Source organism: Callithrix jacchus, chromosome 1 (assembly GCF_049354715.1).
Source record: "Callithrix jacchus isolate 240 chromosome 1, calJac240_pri, whole genome shotgun sequence".
Classification (NCBI taxonomy): domain Eukaryota; kingdom Metazoa; phylum Chordata; class Mammalia; order Primates; family Cebidae; genus Callithrix; species Callithrix jacchus.
Genome location: NC_133502.1, coordinates 742,235 through 758,551, shown reverse-complemented (window position 1 = coordinate 758,551; position 16,317 = coordinate 742,235).

The window sequence follows — 16,317 nt, the reverse complement described above, 5'->3', positions numbered from 1 at the left end:
AAATTTTTCACATTAAGAATGTTTCCTTCTATCCTTATTTCACTAAGGGTTTTTTGCCTCACATCCTCTTCAGTGTTTATATGTTCATGTGCCTACTTTTTGCTATATTTTTTCATTATTAAATTATATGTTATTGCAGTTTAATTACTAATAATTATGTAGATTACTACCAGCTGATAATATACCAACATGATTCTGATTTCTTCAAATAACAACCCAGGCCTTTGTTTACTTATATATTTGTTTGTCTTTTTCTGTTTTGTTCTTCAGAATGTCATACACAATCTACTGCTATTTTATGTATGCATGTATGTATGTGTGTATTTATTTATTTGAGATGGACTCTTGCTCTGTCACCAGGCTGGAGTGCAGTGGTGTGATCTTGGGTCACTGCAATCTCTGCCTCCTGGGTTCAAGTGATTCTCCTGCCTCAGCCTCCCGAGTAGCTGAGACTACAGGCGTGTGCTATCACACCCAGCTACTTTTCATATTTTTAGTAGAGATGAGGTTTCACCATGTTGGCCAGAATGGTCTCCATCTCTTGACTTCATGATCCACCTGCCTTGGCCTCCCAAGTGCTGGGATTATGGATGTGAGCCACCATACCTGGCCTATTGTTATTATTTTGTGACCTATATATCTTCTCCAAGTTTGTATCTTTCTTTTCACACATTTTATTTCTTCTCTTTGTCAACAAATGTCCTTAAATATAAGTTAAAGTTTTATTTAAATGTTTTTGTTACCCATTTGAACTTTTTTGTTATTGTTGTTAAAGTAATATATTCTAACAAGCATGTGAAACTATTCTCCTGAACTTCCCTTCAAACTGTTTCATAGTAAGTTTTCAATAAATTTTTAATTGACTTCAAAAAATAATATGTGGAAATGATCTAGCTTTATTTTTGATCATATAAAGAATTTTATCATTAACATTTATGGAAACACGCATAGTTTTCTGTCCATCAGTGCCTACAGATATCTGTTAAAAATGTTAACACCCTACCCATCCCACCCACAGCCTCTGCATTCGCAGACACTTGTGTTTGCATTAGCTGATCTATAAGGCAGCCACCCTAGAAATCAGATCCCTGCCCAGTGGTGTGGCAGCCCATGTTCTTGCATAAAATCAAATTGGTTAAACCAGAGCCACTAGCTCTGGGGCTGATCAGCTTTAGACTTTGAAGCTGTTCTGCTGTGAATGAAATCAAACAGGTAATAGAGGGTAATATGCGAGTAAATTATACCTGCTATTATCCTTTCAGTGGACAGCTCCAGGCTGTTTGTCCATGAAGCCAGTCTTCATGAGCTTATAGATGTATCCACTAGACAAACTGCTAGATTTTTTAGGGCTCATGATAAAGCAGTAGCCAGGAGAGTAATGCTTCCATGCGGTCCTTCCCAGTTTTACCCCATCACATCCCTATTGTGTTATTCTCATTGCGGTAGGATTGTAAGAGTCAAAGAATTGACATTTATTCCACGTGTAAGGTTTGTCTTTTTAGAAACTAAGGCTCAAAATTGCTAGCAGGTATTGTTTCAGAAAGTAAGCTTTTGAAATGAGATTTCAGAATTGGATTACCCACCTGACTTAAGACAACAATGAATCCAGTAATATGACTTTGAAATGATAATTTCAAATAATATGACTTGGAAATTGACACATCACAATTACTTAAGATTATTCAATTATTAATTAAGATGAAATACATGCAGAGGGTACATTACTGGGTAATTAATGTAATGTTTAATCAGTATGGGCAACAATAAACATAATTACTATTGTGAAGTGTGATTGAGATTACTGGATATCTTATAAAAATAACCTAATAGCCTTAGGGCAGTGTTTTGCCAATGCAATGGATGATTTCAAACCAGAAGACCTCCATAGCAACTTTAAATTAGACTTACCCCTTGTAGTCACATGATTGACAGTGCTGAAAAAAAATGTGCTTCTAGTCTTGGCAAAGCTTCAAAGAAAATCCTACATGTGCATTACTGAATAGTCTTCTATTATATACAATAAAGGAGTGATTAAAAGAGAGGGCATCTGAGACTTGAGGAGGAAAAATATAGGTAGCTGCACTTGAAAAACTGGATCCTCTTCATGGTGTTAAGCTTTTTAGAAAGGAGAAGTGATCATTTTCACTAGCCAAGACTATAAACTGCACCCGAGTTAACCAAGTCTTTCACAAGGCAACGCTTATTTCTTTCAAGACTAGCCCCAAACACCTTTTATCCATCTTTAGGCTGGGAAGCCATGTTTCTATATGGCCAGGCTGAGAAGCACAAGCTTACACCAGGACAAACATTCCCATTTGCTGTTAGATCTTAAATACTTGGTTATACTGTGCTCTAGGAAACAAGATACCATGTGTAAGGGTGGTTCTCAGGGTCCTGTGCAAAGAAGGACATACAGAATACAAATCTGGGTAAAGAGAATTCATTAATGTCGGTATATTTAACCATAACACATGACTTAATACTTGACAAGACTACCTAGAGTTCGAGATTTTTTTATTAGGAAGATATCTTCAATTTTCAAATTAACAATAACTTAAAATAAATTGAGTGCAGATGTTAGAATTTTTTTGTTAGCGTGTTAACCATTGATGGGAAGACTTATGGTGATAGGAATAGTTAGAATGTACTTATAAAATATATACTGAGAACTGTTGGATAAATATAACTAAAAACAGAATATTTTTTTCAATGCAGATATCTTCGTCACAAAGGTAGTAGAGAAATAATATATTTACTATTGAATAAGAAATAAAATGTAATGCAATATGTATCACAGTGAATCTAGTAAAAGATGGCAAGAGCAGAAACAAACCCTCACATTTTTTATTTAGCTAAGCAGATACAATCCACTACAAACATGTTATAAACTATAATTAGTCTTCAAGTAAAAGGACTTCACAACACTATTTGTCATATATAATCTATCTTAACTTGACCTGGGAATTTGGGTGATCATCTGTGGTCAGCTAAGTGGCTTCATCCAGAGGAGAGAAAAACATACAGCTTTTTAACAGGAGGAAATTTTGCAGCTTGAAGCAGAGTCCACCAAATATTAGACTCCTACTTTTCTACAGAAACTAAAACATAGGGGTCCTTCTCCCTTGATGTTTATATTTCAAAGAGATGGCCCTCAGGTCCTTGAGAAGGACATTCCTAGGTTCTAAAGCTGAAAGGCCTATCTAGGTTTGAAAAGGAGTTATATGCATTTCAAAGGAGGAGAAAGTACTTGCAATTACATGTTTTCTAACTTAAATACTCAAAGAAAAATGAGGGGAGGAAAATATCTTTCCTGAGAATTAAGGCTCTTAGTTTTAATTGGTATTTGTCCTTAGAGAAACCAGTATGCAATTACATTTCCAAGAATGGCCAGAAGGCTTCCATCCCCTAAGGCAATAAGAAGTGCACTGGAGAAAGTCACTCAGTATTCTGGATAACTTGTAATGGCTGTTGTGGGGGGTTTTTTTGGTTGTCCTTTTTTTAAAAAATTTTTGGAGCTCAGTGAAAACAGAAGGCATTGCTGGAAGAACATGGGCTCTGTAAAATGAATAGATCACAGAATTTCAGAATGGCAGGATACCAAAAATGGCACTTAAATGTCAGAGTGAAGTATGTGTAATTTTCACAATGAATAGAAGAAAAGAGATTATGAAGGTGTTTGATGCACTGGAATCCAGGCTAATGAAACAGACCATTAGTTCCTAGGTGCAAAGTACCTGGATAACAGGTAATACAGTGTTGCTTAGTTTGTATAATCAGAAAAATAAAAGAAAACTGAAATGATATCCACTGTTGCAATGAAAAACTATGGTTTTTCAAATAATTTTGACTTTCGTCTGTTGGTAGAATAGCATTCATTCACTGATAGTGTAACTCAGGTCCCCTTGAGAAAATACTGTGTAATGATACTACAGCAATATGAAATGAATGTTCCCCACTCAAATATTTCCTCAAATTGGTCACTCTCCAGGGTAATTGTATATTGGGAAGGGTGAGTAAAAGAATATTTGAGGTCGTGGCTCACGACTGTAATCCCAGCACTTCGGAAGGCCGAGGCGGGTGGATCACGAGGTCAAGAGATTGAGACCATGCTGGTCAACATGGTGAAACCCCATCTCTACTAAAAATACAAAAAATTAGCTGGGCATGGTGGTACATGCCTGTAATCCCAGCTACTCAAGAGGCTGAGGCAGGAGAATTGCCTGAACCCAGGAGGCGGAGGTTGTGGTGAGCCAAGATCGTGCCATTGCACTTCAGCCTGAGTAACAAGAGTGAAACTCTGTCTCAAAAAAAAGAAAAAAAAAAAGAAATTTGAGGTCTACTTGTTATGGGTTTCTTATGGGGATGTCAGGTCCTCTAGTTAAAGTAGAGGGCTAAAGAAGAAAAATTTTTAAATGAAATTATGATTTTAGTTCATTTCACATGGTGTCCACATATGTTAGTGATACACCTTGTCAGTATTATCTTGGTTTAATAAAGCTGATCAAGAAATGCTTAATACAAATAAAGCCCTCACAAAGCTACAGAGGGTCCCGTTAGCTAAGAAGTGTATCATTTTCCATTATATTTTTGGTAACTGGGCTCCTGTGAACAACACACATTTTCTTTTTTCCTGTCACTAGTGTCAGAGGGTAGAATCAATCTAAACTTTAGGTAAACTCCATCTAACCTATCTGGCAGTTTTATTTATTTTGGGCTCACCACTGGTGTCAGAATTTTGAGGACAGGAGCAGAACTCTGACTTCACCACGGCTTGGAGCCTAAGGACTAGTGAAATTCTCAATTTCTCTTTAGGTGTCATAGCAGAAATGCAGGTTTTGCACATTTTGGAAAACTTCTCCCTGTTTCATAGACTGTGTGACAATTTTTGAATTTTCTGGAATGCTCTCTTTTCTCTTCAGTCTCATCTTCAGTATTCCATATCTCCAGAGTTCCTCCTCTGCTCTCTTGCCCATACCTTGTACTTCAGAAAGTAGTCGTAGTGCACTTGGGCAAATCCCTATGTTTTAGCAGCAGAGGAGGATGATCAGCTTCCCACATGGACTCCAAGCCATTGTATTTCTGCTGTATACTCAATCAAGTCCCATGGATAAGTGTTTGAAGTTGCAATCAGATGCATTCTGTGCCTGTGAAACTTGGGATTCTTCTCTGTCATGCTGTGTCCTAGACAACCAGTAAAACTTATTAAAATTTGCACATTTTCCATATCCTCATCTGTAGTGAATTTTTCCTCTTCCCACTACTCTTACAAGGATGAAAGGAGCTGTGAGTCACCCCCTCACTCATAGATCATAGACCTTCAAGTCTATAAGCATTAAAGGAAGCTGTACCAACACTGTCTCTTTTTTCCATGACATTGGTTACAATTTAGAGCAAATTTCTTCAAGTCTGTGTACAATATACAAGTATTTCCCAGGGCAAGATACTCATAAAATTTAAATAAGATGAACGATGCCTTTATTTTGATGAGATAAATCAATTTTCCTCTGTTACACATCTATCTTTCTAGCACTGCTAAAATATCCACTACCTTTCCTTTTCCAAGAACTAATGGTATGTTTTCAAAGTAGTGTATGAAAACCATGGCCTGGGGGAACATGTAATGATCAATGTTTATAGCATAGGCTTAGAAATTAAATAAACTCTGAGGCAAGACTGTGAATATGAACTTTCATCTTTGTCAGGAAAAGGTAAGTTGCTTCTGATATGTTCTACTCCTTACAATGAAGGAGAAAACTTTTGAGATGACTAGCTACACACTAGGTACAAGAGCTGGGCTGCTTCGCCTCAGTAGAGATAGAATATATAAAACAACTGTAGCAATCATATCACCATTTAAACTTTCAATTATCTTCAATTATTCTATTTTCTCCAAATCTCTACATTTTCTTCACAAGGTAAACAGAATTGTTAAATGGTTTATGATAAAAATAAATAAATTTGCATATTTTTTCAGGTCTCTGTTGGTGGAGTAAATCTTAAAAACACCCCAGAGAGGCCATAATGCTTTGGGGTTTCAAATTTGGAGAGAGGTGGAAACTAGTTTATTTCATTTGGCTCTTCCTTAATAGAGTTAACTCCTTGGAGCAAGAAGCGAATGTGATTCTTCCAATTTCTAAAAATATATTTACTCTAATTGTCCACTCCAGAAAATAGTTCCAGTATGCATTTCCTTACTCAGTGAAGTTCTACTGAGATATACATGGGCAAACATATTTGGAACCTGAAACCCATAAGCCACCACCATGATAACAGTGTTATTCCAAGTTCTATTCCGGAATATAACACAGAAAACGTGTACAAATACACATGATGAATTGCGATTAACTTACTTTACCAAGAATACGTTTACATGGTAAGTGGAGAAGTAACTGATATGTCATAAAAAGTTAAAATGGTAAGTTATTAAAGGTGCTTGTAATGTTATAGTGTAGTTCTTACTCCAGGGAACCCTATGGACCCCTAAATGATATGAATGGATTTAGACTAGAAGTTGAGTCGGGGATAGAGATTGTGATGCCTCAACTCAGGGCACTGTTAAGCAGGCCTATGAGTATGGACTTTTGAAATTATAAAAACCTAATTCTATAATAATATAATTTATACCTAATTATATTTGTAGCAGAAAACCATAGTTAATTAATTACTACTATGCAGTCCTGGAGATTATTCTATTCTGATTATAGTCAAGACCTAGTAACTGTGAAGGTTACCTCTGGAGTTTAGTATTGATACTAGAATTCTGCCTCACTAACATCTTATTATTCACATTGAAATAAGCAGAATGTTTCACTGGCAGAATTTAATATCCAAGTTGCTAGAAAAGAATATTTTTAAAAGATGCTTGCTTCCTTTCCCTAAAACAGCTCTCAATGCCTGTTAAAATGATTAATTTCTTGCCTCATCCAGGAACTTATCTAAGTGGTGGCTGAGCATAGTAAGCAATATAGATCCATTCCAACATTTCTCTCATGAATAGACTTGGCATCTCACTTCTATATTATATCACAAGATTTCTGGCATCTCAAGTTTACGTAGTGTGGAACCCCATTTACTTAGGTTACTAACAATCCTTTCTGGGCAAGAGACTACCACCATGTTTGATATTAAATTTATAATCTCTAGTAAACTCATATTTCTAAATTCAATATATAGACACGTTTCTCATTCTCTTGCCTAGAAATGTAGGAATACATTTTTACACATTTACCTATTTTATTTAGAGACATAATAGCAAAACATATATTCCTCCCCCCTTTTTTTGTGAGACGTAAAAAAAAAAACAGCTCTGTCACCCAGGCTGGTGTGCAATGGCGTGATCTCAGCTCACTGCAACTTCCGTCTCCTGGGTTCAAGTGATTCTTCTGCCTCAGCTCCCTCAGTAGCTGGTATTACAGGCATGTACCACCATGCCCAGCTAATTTTTCTGTTTTTAGCAGAGACAGGGTTTCACCATATTGGGCGGCTGGTCTCAAACTCCTGACCTTGTGATTTGCCCACCTTGGCCACCCAAAGTGCTGGGATTAGGTGTGAGCCACTTCACCTGCCCCACGTATCCTTTTAGCTTATGAACCTCCTTATCTCATGTATGATTTTACAGTTTGTCTTGTGTAATGTGAAGTTGTTCTGAATTTGTGGACAATGAGTGGTAGTTTGAGTAGAGTGTAAAGAGAACACTCTTCCTGTCAGGATAACAAATATTTAAAAAAAAAACAAACAAGGGTTGATAAGGGTGTGGATAAATTAGAACCTTTGTACATTGTTGTTAGAAATGCAAAATTAGACGGGGCACAGCAGCTCATGCCTGTAATCCCAGCACTTTGGGAGGGAAGGCAAGTGGATCATGAGGTCAGGATATGGAGACCATCCTAGCCATGGTGAAACCTCATCTCTACTAAAATACAAACAATTAGCCAGGTGTGGTGGTGCATTCCTGCAGTCCCACCTACTGAGGAGGCTGAGGCAGGGGAATTGCTTGAATCCGAGAGATGGAGTTGCAGTGAGCCGAGATCGTGCCATTGCACTATTGTCTGGCGAAAGAGCAAGATGCTGTCTCAAAAATAAATAAATAAATAAATAAATTATAGCTACTAGAAAAAACAGGATGGAAGCACCTTAAAAATTAAAACATAATTACCATAACTATCGTATGATCCAGCAATCCAACTTTTGAGTATTTATCCAAAAAAACTGAAATACAGAATCTCAAAGAAATATTAGTACTCCAGTGTTCCTTGCAGCACTATTTGTAAGAGTCAAAACATGGAGAAATAATCTAAATGTTCACAGGCAGTTGACTAGATAAAGAAAATGTGGTATGTACCTGTAGTAGAATGCTATTGAGCATCAAGAAATAAATTCTACAATAAATGAAAACATAGATAAACCCTGAGGATATTATTCTAAGTGAAATAATCCAGTCACAGAAAAACAAATAAGGCATGATTTCACTTATATATACGGTATCAAAGGTAGTCAAGTTAATAAACTCAAAGAGTCAAATGATGGTTACTCAGGACTAAGGAATGGGGAGTAAGGGAAATTATTAATCAAGAGGCATACAATTTCAAGCTAAAAGAAAAGCTCTAGAGATTTGCTATACAGCATTGTACCTATAGTCAATAAGGTATTGTGCACTTGAGAGCTTGTTAAAAGGGTATATATATTATTTGAAGAGTTCTTACCACAATAAATGAAGAGAGAAATAAACATATACACACACACACACACGCACACATGCACACACACACAATGTGAGAGCATTGACCATTATTAGGCAACTTTCTCAGGGTCTTTAAGCAAAGCAATAAAATCTTCACTGAACAGAAGAGAAGGGATTGCTTCTGTTGTGACCAATTTTTCATGTGTTATTTTGCATTATCGTTTTTTTCTTCAAAATTCCTGGTCCTTCTTAATTTAAATAAATTCCCAAAATTTTACAAAAAAGACTTGGAAGTCCTAAGAATTTTACCCTGCTTTATATATTAGGATGTTGCTGAATCAGACCGTGCATTTGATTTTCTGTTTTAGCAGCACTCTGGCTATAAGAGTTAGGAGAATAGAACATCATTGAAGTCTCCATTTTCTATAATTGGGTACTGAGCCAAGAATTTAAAACCTGAGTGTTATATTTTACAATAAAATTGTGCAATTTGAAGTAGCCCTTGTTTGTCACCACCTTGCCTTCCATAGGCACTATAATCTGGGTAAACAAACATGATAACTATGAATACATTCACCAGTCTATGGTCTTGACTCCTGGTATCCTGTCCTGTAGTGTTGCATTTGCATCAGATCATTTAAGAAATCTAGTAAGTATATTCTTGAATAGGTTATTTTTCCTAGAACACACTTGTGTGTGTGTGAGACTGGAGTTTTATTATTATTCAAATCAGTCTCCCTGAGCATTTGGGGATCAGAGTTTTTAAGGATAATGTGGTGGTAGAGGGGAGGCCAGTAAGTCGGGAGTGCTGATTGGTTTGGTCAGAGATAAAATCTTAGGAAGTTGAAGCTGTCTTCTTGTGCTGAGTCAGTTCCTGGGTGGGGGCTACAAGATCAGATGAGCCAGTTGATCAATCTGGGTGGCCCCAGCTGCAGGCATCAAGTGCCTGGTCTGCAAAGTGCAGGCATCAAGTTTAGGGTCTGCAAATATCTCAGCCACTGATGTTAGGATTTACAATAGAGATGATGTCCCCAGGAGCAATTTGGGATTGGTCAGAATCTTGTAGCCACCAGCTGCATGACTCTTAAACCATAATTGCTAATTTTGTGGCTAATTTGTTAGTCCTACAAAGGCAGTCTAGTTCCTAGGCATAAAGGTTTGTTTTGTGAAAGGACCATTTTTTTCTTTGTTTTAAACTATAAACTAAGTTCCTCCCAATGTTAGTTCAGCCTATGCCCAGGAATGAACATGGACAGTTTGTAGGTTAGAAGCAAAATTAATGTAGGTCAGCTCTCTTTCACTGTCTGAATTATAATTTTGCAACGCCAGTTTCCCTCCCTTTGGGTTTTATAACACCTTGACCTTAAGGTGTTGACTAAAGAATATGAAAAGTGGGCAAAGACCACTCTAATTTCTTCCTGTTAACCAGGGGCATAATGGGCGTATGTGTTGACCCCAAGTTGAGAGGAGTGGAACTGCTTTGCAACTGTCCAAGGCTACTTACACAGGCTTTCTGGAGTTCCAAGGGTAGCAAGACAAAGGCATTAGTATAATCATCTACAGTTTTAGTACAGCATTCAGGGAACAGCATACTATAAGATCAGTGATGAGTTCTAAGATAAGGAGAGCAATTTACAGTTTTAAAAGTAAAGATTTGAAAGCATTAGTTTAGGAACTTGTAGTTCACAAAGAATTTAGGATTTAGTCCAAATGTCAGACAAAACACTCAAGAGCAACTAACAATGGGTGTACTATAGCTGTCTTTGGTTTTTTGAAGCAAAATTTTTCTATCCCCAGTTGTCATTTTTATTAAAAATAAATCATAGTAGGTCAAATTTACTGCTTAAATATGTTTTAGTATTATTGTGCTCTGCCTGATTATTTGCATGAAATGCAGTAGGAATAATTATTTGCCATCTAGGTTCTTTTTAATATTGGCTTTGTTGAAACTTTGCTCCATAAAAAATCTCAGATTGTACTTTTTAAAGCCTTGAAGCCCAACCATGAATTTATCTTTGACTGCAAATACCTGAGAATTCCTCACCTCAAGGTCCCAAGATAATTTGGGGCTCCTAGGCCTATAAGAAAGTGACATTCTTTAGTTATCACAGTTCAGGAACCTTGTATAGGGACTGGGTAGACAAGATATAAGGCCAGATTTCAAGGGGGTTTTACTGACTCTGTAAGTCAACTTTGATTCTTTAAAGAAAGCATGCCTTTCCAGTTAAAACATTGGTAAAAAAAGTTTCTCCAGTTGTGTCCTGTTATGAATGAAAATGAATTCTTATTGCACTTATGCTAATAACTATACTGCCATAAGTTGAGAACACTCCCAAATAGTTTCTAAATGCTGGATTAATAAAGTACAGAGAAAGTAATATGCTTCAAATTTATCTTCCAGGAGACTTTAATCACTTGTTAAAATATGTAAATAGCTCAAAAGAAATGTTTTTTTTTTACTCTGAACACAAAAGATTTAGCAACATTTAATATATCAACTCTCCATGACAGCCCTAGAAGTTTTTTTTCTTCTATTCCAGTGACATCATTTTGAAAGTTACCAGAGAGCTGCATTCAAGAACACCCCGTCAGATTCCTATCTCTTATTAAAAACTGCCTTTTAAGAAAGATCAAAGAAAGACAAAATTGTCTGTGGAGAACAAAAAAGTCTTAGGATAGCCACCATTAACACTATAATTTACTAGGAATTTGGTATTTTGTGGCATACACTAATTTTACATAACAATTATAATTATTTATAACATAGACTAAATCACATTGGAATTACAGAAGTTTCCCATAATGTTGGAACACATACTAATAACATATTTATATAAATACAGCCCAAAGAAAGCCAAATACCATTTCATATTTGACAATAACTTCCTGTATGAATATCCTAAATAAGCCAAATATGTTATTATTGGACTTTAGGGGACCTAATATCTGAAAGATTAATTATGTCAGGAAAAAAATACTCTATAATCTGATTTTAGAAAATTTGCCAAATATCAAATTTTTAAAAGTTTGATTTTTAAATGATATTCCAACATTATTGGTGACATTTAAATTTCCCTTAACAATACTAATGTTCAACTACCTGATAATTGATAAATAATTTTTAAATAGATAAATATAATTCACACTCTAATATCTTCACATTAATAGACTTAGGTCTATACTTCCCTCAAGCCAATGTCAGAAATCTGCAAGACATCAAAATATTACAAGAATACTGCCAATGAATTTCTAAGTGTTTCATATTTTTATACAATTAATACAGTGAAACTTATGAAAAATGTAAATATAGCATTGGAATAATAATTTTTATTACATTTAATATACTTAATGCATATTACTTTTTAAGCTTCAAATGTTTAAAAACTTCTTACTATTCATATAATATTTGTGTGTATATATATATACATATATATAACAATGTTCACTGGGTGTGTATATATATACACACATAACAATGTTATTCACTGAATGTGTGTGTATATATATATACGTGTATATACATATACACACAATGTGTATATATATATACATATATATATATTCACACAATGTTATTTGCTGAGTGTATATACATATATACACATATACACATGTATATACATGTATATGTATACGTGTATATATCAGTGAATAACATTGAGTGCTTAGACAATAGATAGTACAGCACTATGACCAGGCATAAAAAATATGAAAACTCAGCAATAACAGCCATAATAATAATCATAATCACAAAAATTAAATAACAGCAACTGAAAGAAAAGAGTCTTATCCTGAGGATCTTGTAAATGCATCAGAAATGCAACATAATCTTTTTCTTGTCACATAGAAAGCAATTATAGGCAAAGAGATACATATACACACATATATATGTATATACCTAGACATATATACATGCATAATCAATTTAGATTTTAATCTTCATTTTAAAATCTATTATATCTATTATCCGTATCAGTTACACTACAGAAGAGAATATGCATAAGAGAATTATGGAAGCTGTATTTGAAAAGAAAGATGAGCTTGGTCTTGGTGTTGAAATAGTTTACTCTGGCAATAATATGTAGGCTATATTAAAGGAATGTCCCAGAGAGCTGAAGTATGTATTACATCACATTTTGAAAATAACTGCCACTTTCCTGTTCCAAATCCTAAATTAATCATATAATCTATTATGGCCCAAAGTAAAAATAAAATTTAAAAAATCCTGATTCTATCTTACGTTTTTCATTCCTATTAAAGAATGTTAACAAAACTAAAAATTTATACAATTAGGTATATTTAGAAATATTTCATTCAATGAGTTTAACATTTGAATTTCTGTTAGTTGGTATAACTTCCATTTTAATGCCTATTTTATCTTGAAATGAACAGATCAACTTAGTCATTTCCAATGGCCTAAACCCCATTGATTTTGATAAACAGCTTTAGCTTTCAAAATGTGTACTATGAAGCGAACATTATGTTTTCTTCAGTCTTTAGAGAAAATGTATAAACATAAATTAAGGGCAGAGACTGTATCTTTGCAGTGTCCTTTTCTCCCCGCTTTGGTGTTCAACGTATTAAAGGTCTTTGATGAATGTTAAATCATGATGATGACAAAATCCTAAACTGTCTCATTCTTTAAATCATCAAACTATGAAATGCTATCATTCACACATGATGTTAAAATAGCTTTTTTAAAAAAAACAGTGATTTTATATTTCCTTAGGTCATTTTGAGAAAGCAAAACAATTGGGATACATGACAGCTTCCCATCTATCTGTGTGTTTAATAAAGCCAAATGTGATGAAGACTAATGTACCATACTGATGTTTGCAGAATTTCATTAATGTATTTCCAAGACTATCATAACTCACTCATCTCTGTTGAGTTTATGAGCCATGGGCTTTGCACCAGCACATAAAATCGGCTTCTCTCACACGATGCAGAGACTAATAATATCAAAGATGTCACTTTTTCATATTTTGAAACAAGGTGACTCATTTATTTTCTTCTTCTTAATGTAGTAAGACAATGAAGTCATTTAAATTAAAATTGAAATTAAGAAGTTACAAAAAGTCACTAAGTGAGGGTACCATGTTTTTCATAATAAAGCCTGTTTTTTTAATCAAAAAATTCAAAGTGATACAATAAAGCAAGTCTTTTCTTTGCTAAGAAATGTAATTTATCAGAAATATAATTTATTAGTAAATCCTTCTTATATCAATTATTATTCACTTTACTGCTCCCTGAAATATTTTAAAAATCCTGCAGCAGTATTGATGGCATGCTTATAACAAAGAGATATAGTTACTTACTCTTTAACCTCCAAACAGTAATCAGAATGTAGGGATTATATTTACCAACTAGCATTCACCTGTATTTGTAATTAGGTTGATTCAAATATAGGCCATAAGAATATTTTCATAGGTCATCTATCTCACCCCATTCCATCACCTTTGGAGATTTTATTTATATAACTGCTGTCATAATAAGAAAACAAAATTATTAAGTGTGTTTAATAGCTATAAATCAAGTAAATAAAGATGTGAATGAAAAACAAAAAAGCAATGCGTACCTCTGGCTTCTGTCTACTTCTCCGACCTCTTGTAACAATCCCTGTTTTCTCTCTCCTCCCCCATACACACCTCATTTACTCCTCTCCTGGCTCACTGGCCTTCATCTTTGCTTCATTATGTCAAAATGCATTCTCTCTCAGATCTAATGTAGTTTCTTCTTTTTCTGTTTGGAAAGTTCAAATGCAGTTTCTTGCATGGCTGCCTCCTGGTGATCCTGTAGGTCTCAGTGTATTTTATTATGATCCAAGTGGAAGAGAACAAATTCTCATCCACTTTCAAATATAGGGTATCAGTAAATGTATTTTCATAAATTTTGGCCCAAATAACATAAAATACTAGAATTATTTTTTTCCAAAAATAATGAGGCAACAGTTTCTGTGCTGTTTCCCCACTTAAAAATGACATCACATTGTAATATTGGATAAATCACTTAAGATATTTTTTCTCATCTGTGTAAATATAATATTTATATTACTGGCCACAAAGTTTTAGACAGGCATCTGATATTGAATGTAAGAACTTAGAGATGTTCAACCTACTGTTTTTCTCCCATCACATTCATGATAGTCACCACAGGTGACACTGCCAAAAGGCAGAGTGAAAAAGATTACACAGTCAGTAGACAAACAATGCAGATACTTAGATTGTGAAATACAGAAGCAGGTAGACAAATTCCTAAATTGTCCACAATTTAGATTCCTATGACATATTTAACATATTTATTACAACTATATGAAAACTATATTCCAATCAATACAAATTAAAATCATAGAATTTCTCTGTGATTATTTTATTCATTATCATGCAAGAAAAGAAATGTAGTAAATGCGGCAGTATGAAGAATGCAGAAAATTATCAGAAAAGTCATTAGAATCCAAGAAATGAAAAAAGAGAATTAAAAATGCAGCAATATTGACCTTTTTTGAGGCCTTGATGTATAGGCTTATCAAATCTTCTAGTGAAGAGAGAGTATAATTACTTCTTTGCAAATTGCCTTTCGATATTATTTTTAATTTTATTGTCAAGTTAACTCAATATAGCTTAGCACAAGACATTTGTATGTATTCCCAAGTAAACCTTTTCTTATCTCTGTTAAGACTTGAGGCTGGATGCGGTGGCTCACACCTGTAATCCCAGCATTTTGGGAGGATGAGGCAGAAGGATCACAAGGTCAGGAGTTCAAGACCAGCCTGGAAAATATGGCGAAAACTCATCTCTACTAAAAATACAAAAGTTAGCTGGGCATGGTGGCAGGTGCCTATAGTCTCAGCTACTTAGAAGGCTGAGGCAAGAGAATGCTTGAACCTGGGGGGTGGAGGTTGCAGTGAACTGAGCTCATGCCACTGCACTCCAGCATGGACAACAGAGCAAGACTCTGTCTCAAAAAAAAAAACCAAACAAACTTGAATTTAAAGAACTCCTTTTCACTTTTAAAGCATGTCACAAATTCAGAGGATCAAAAACAAGATGGATAAATGTCAGTACAGGATAATAAAAAATAATGTTCATAGATAAAAAAATAAAGGTGGGAAAATATGAACAATACAACCCATAGCCAAATGACAAGTTTCTATTTATAATCTTTATATTCATAACAAATTTATAAGCTTTATAATATAATCTTTAAAAACTGATATTTATAATAATCTTTAAACATATTTATATTTATAATCTTTAAAAACTGATAAGAAAAGGAACAAAAGTTTATCTAAAGTGGGCAAAATAAATAGGCATGTAACTACCAGCATTAAACACACATACACACATTGAAATGTGCTAAACATCCCTCATAATTTAATAAAATGCAATTTAAAAGTAATAATGTGGTAGGTGTTTCCACCTAGCAATTTTCAAAATAAAAGTAAAAAGTTTTATAATGCAAACTATTGGTGAACGTGATGTGAAAACAGACACTTTCACACAGTGAGATTTGCATTTTGAACAGCGACTTTGGAAGGCAATCTGACAATATCTGGCAGATTCATTAAGTCAACAAGCATTTCAGAGTACCCCTTTTTTCCAAACACATTCCAAGTCAGGAAATTACATCAGAAAAAA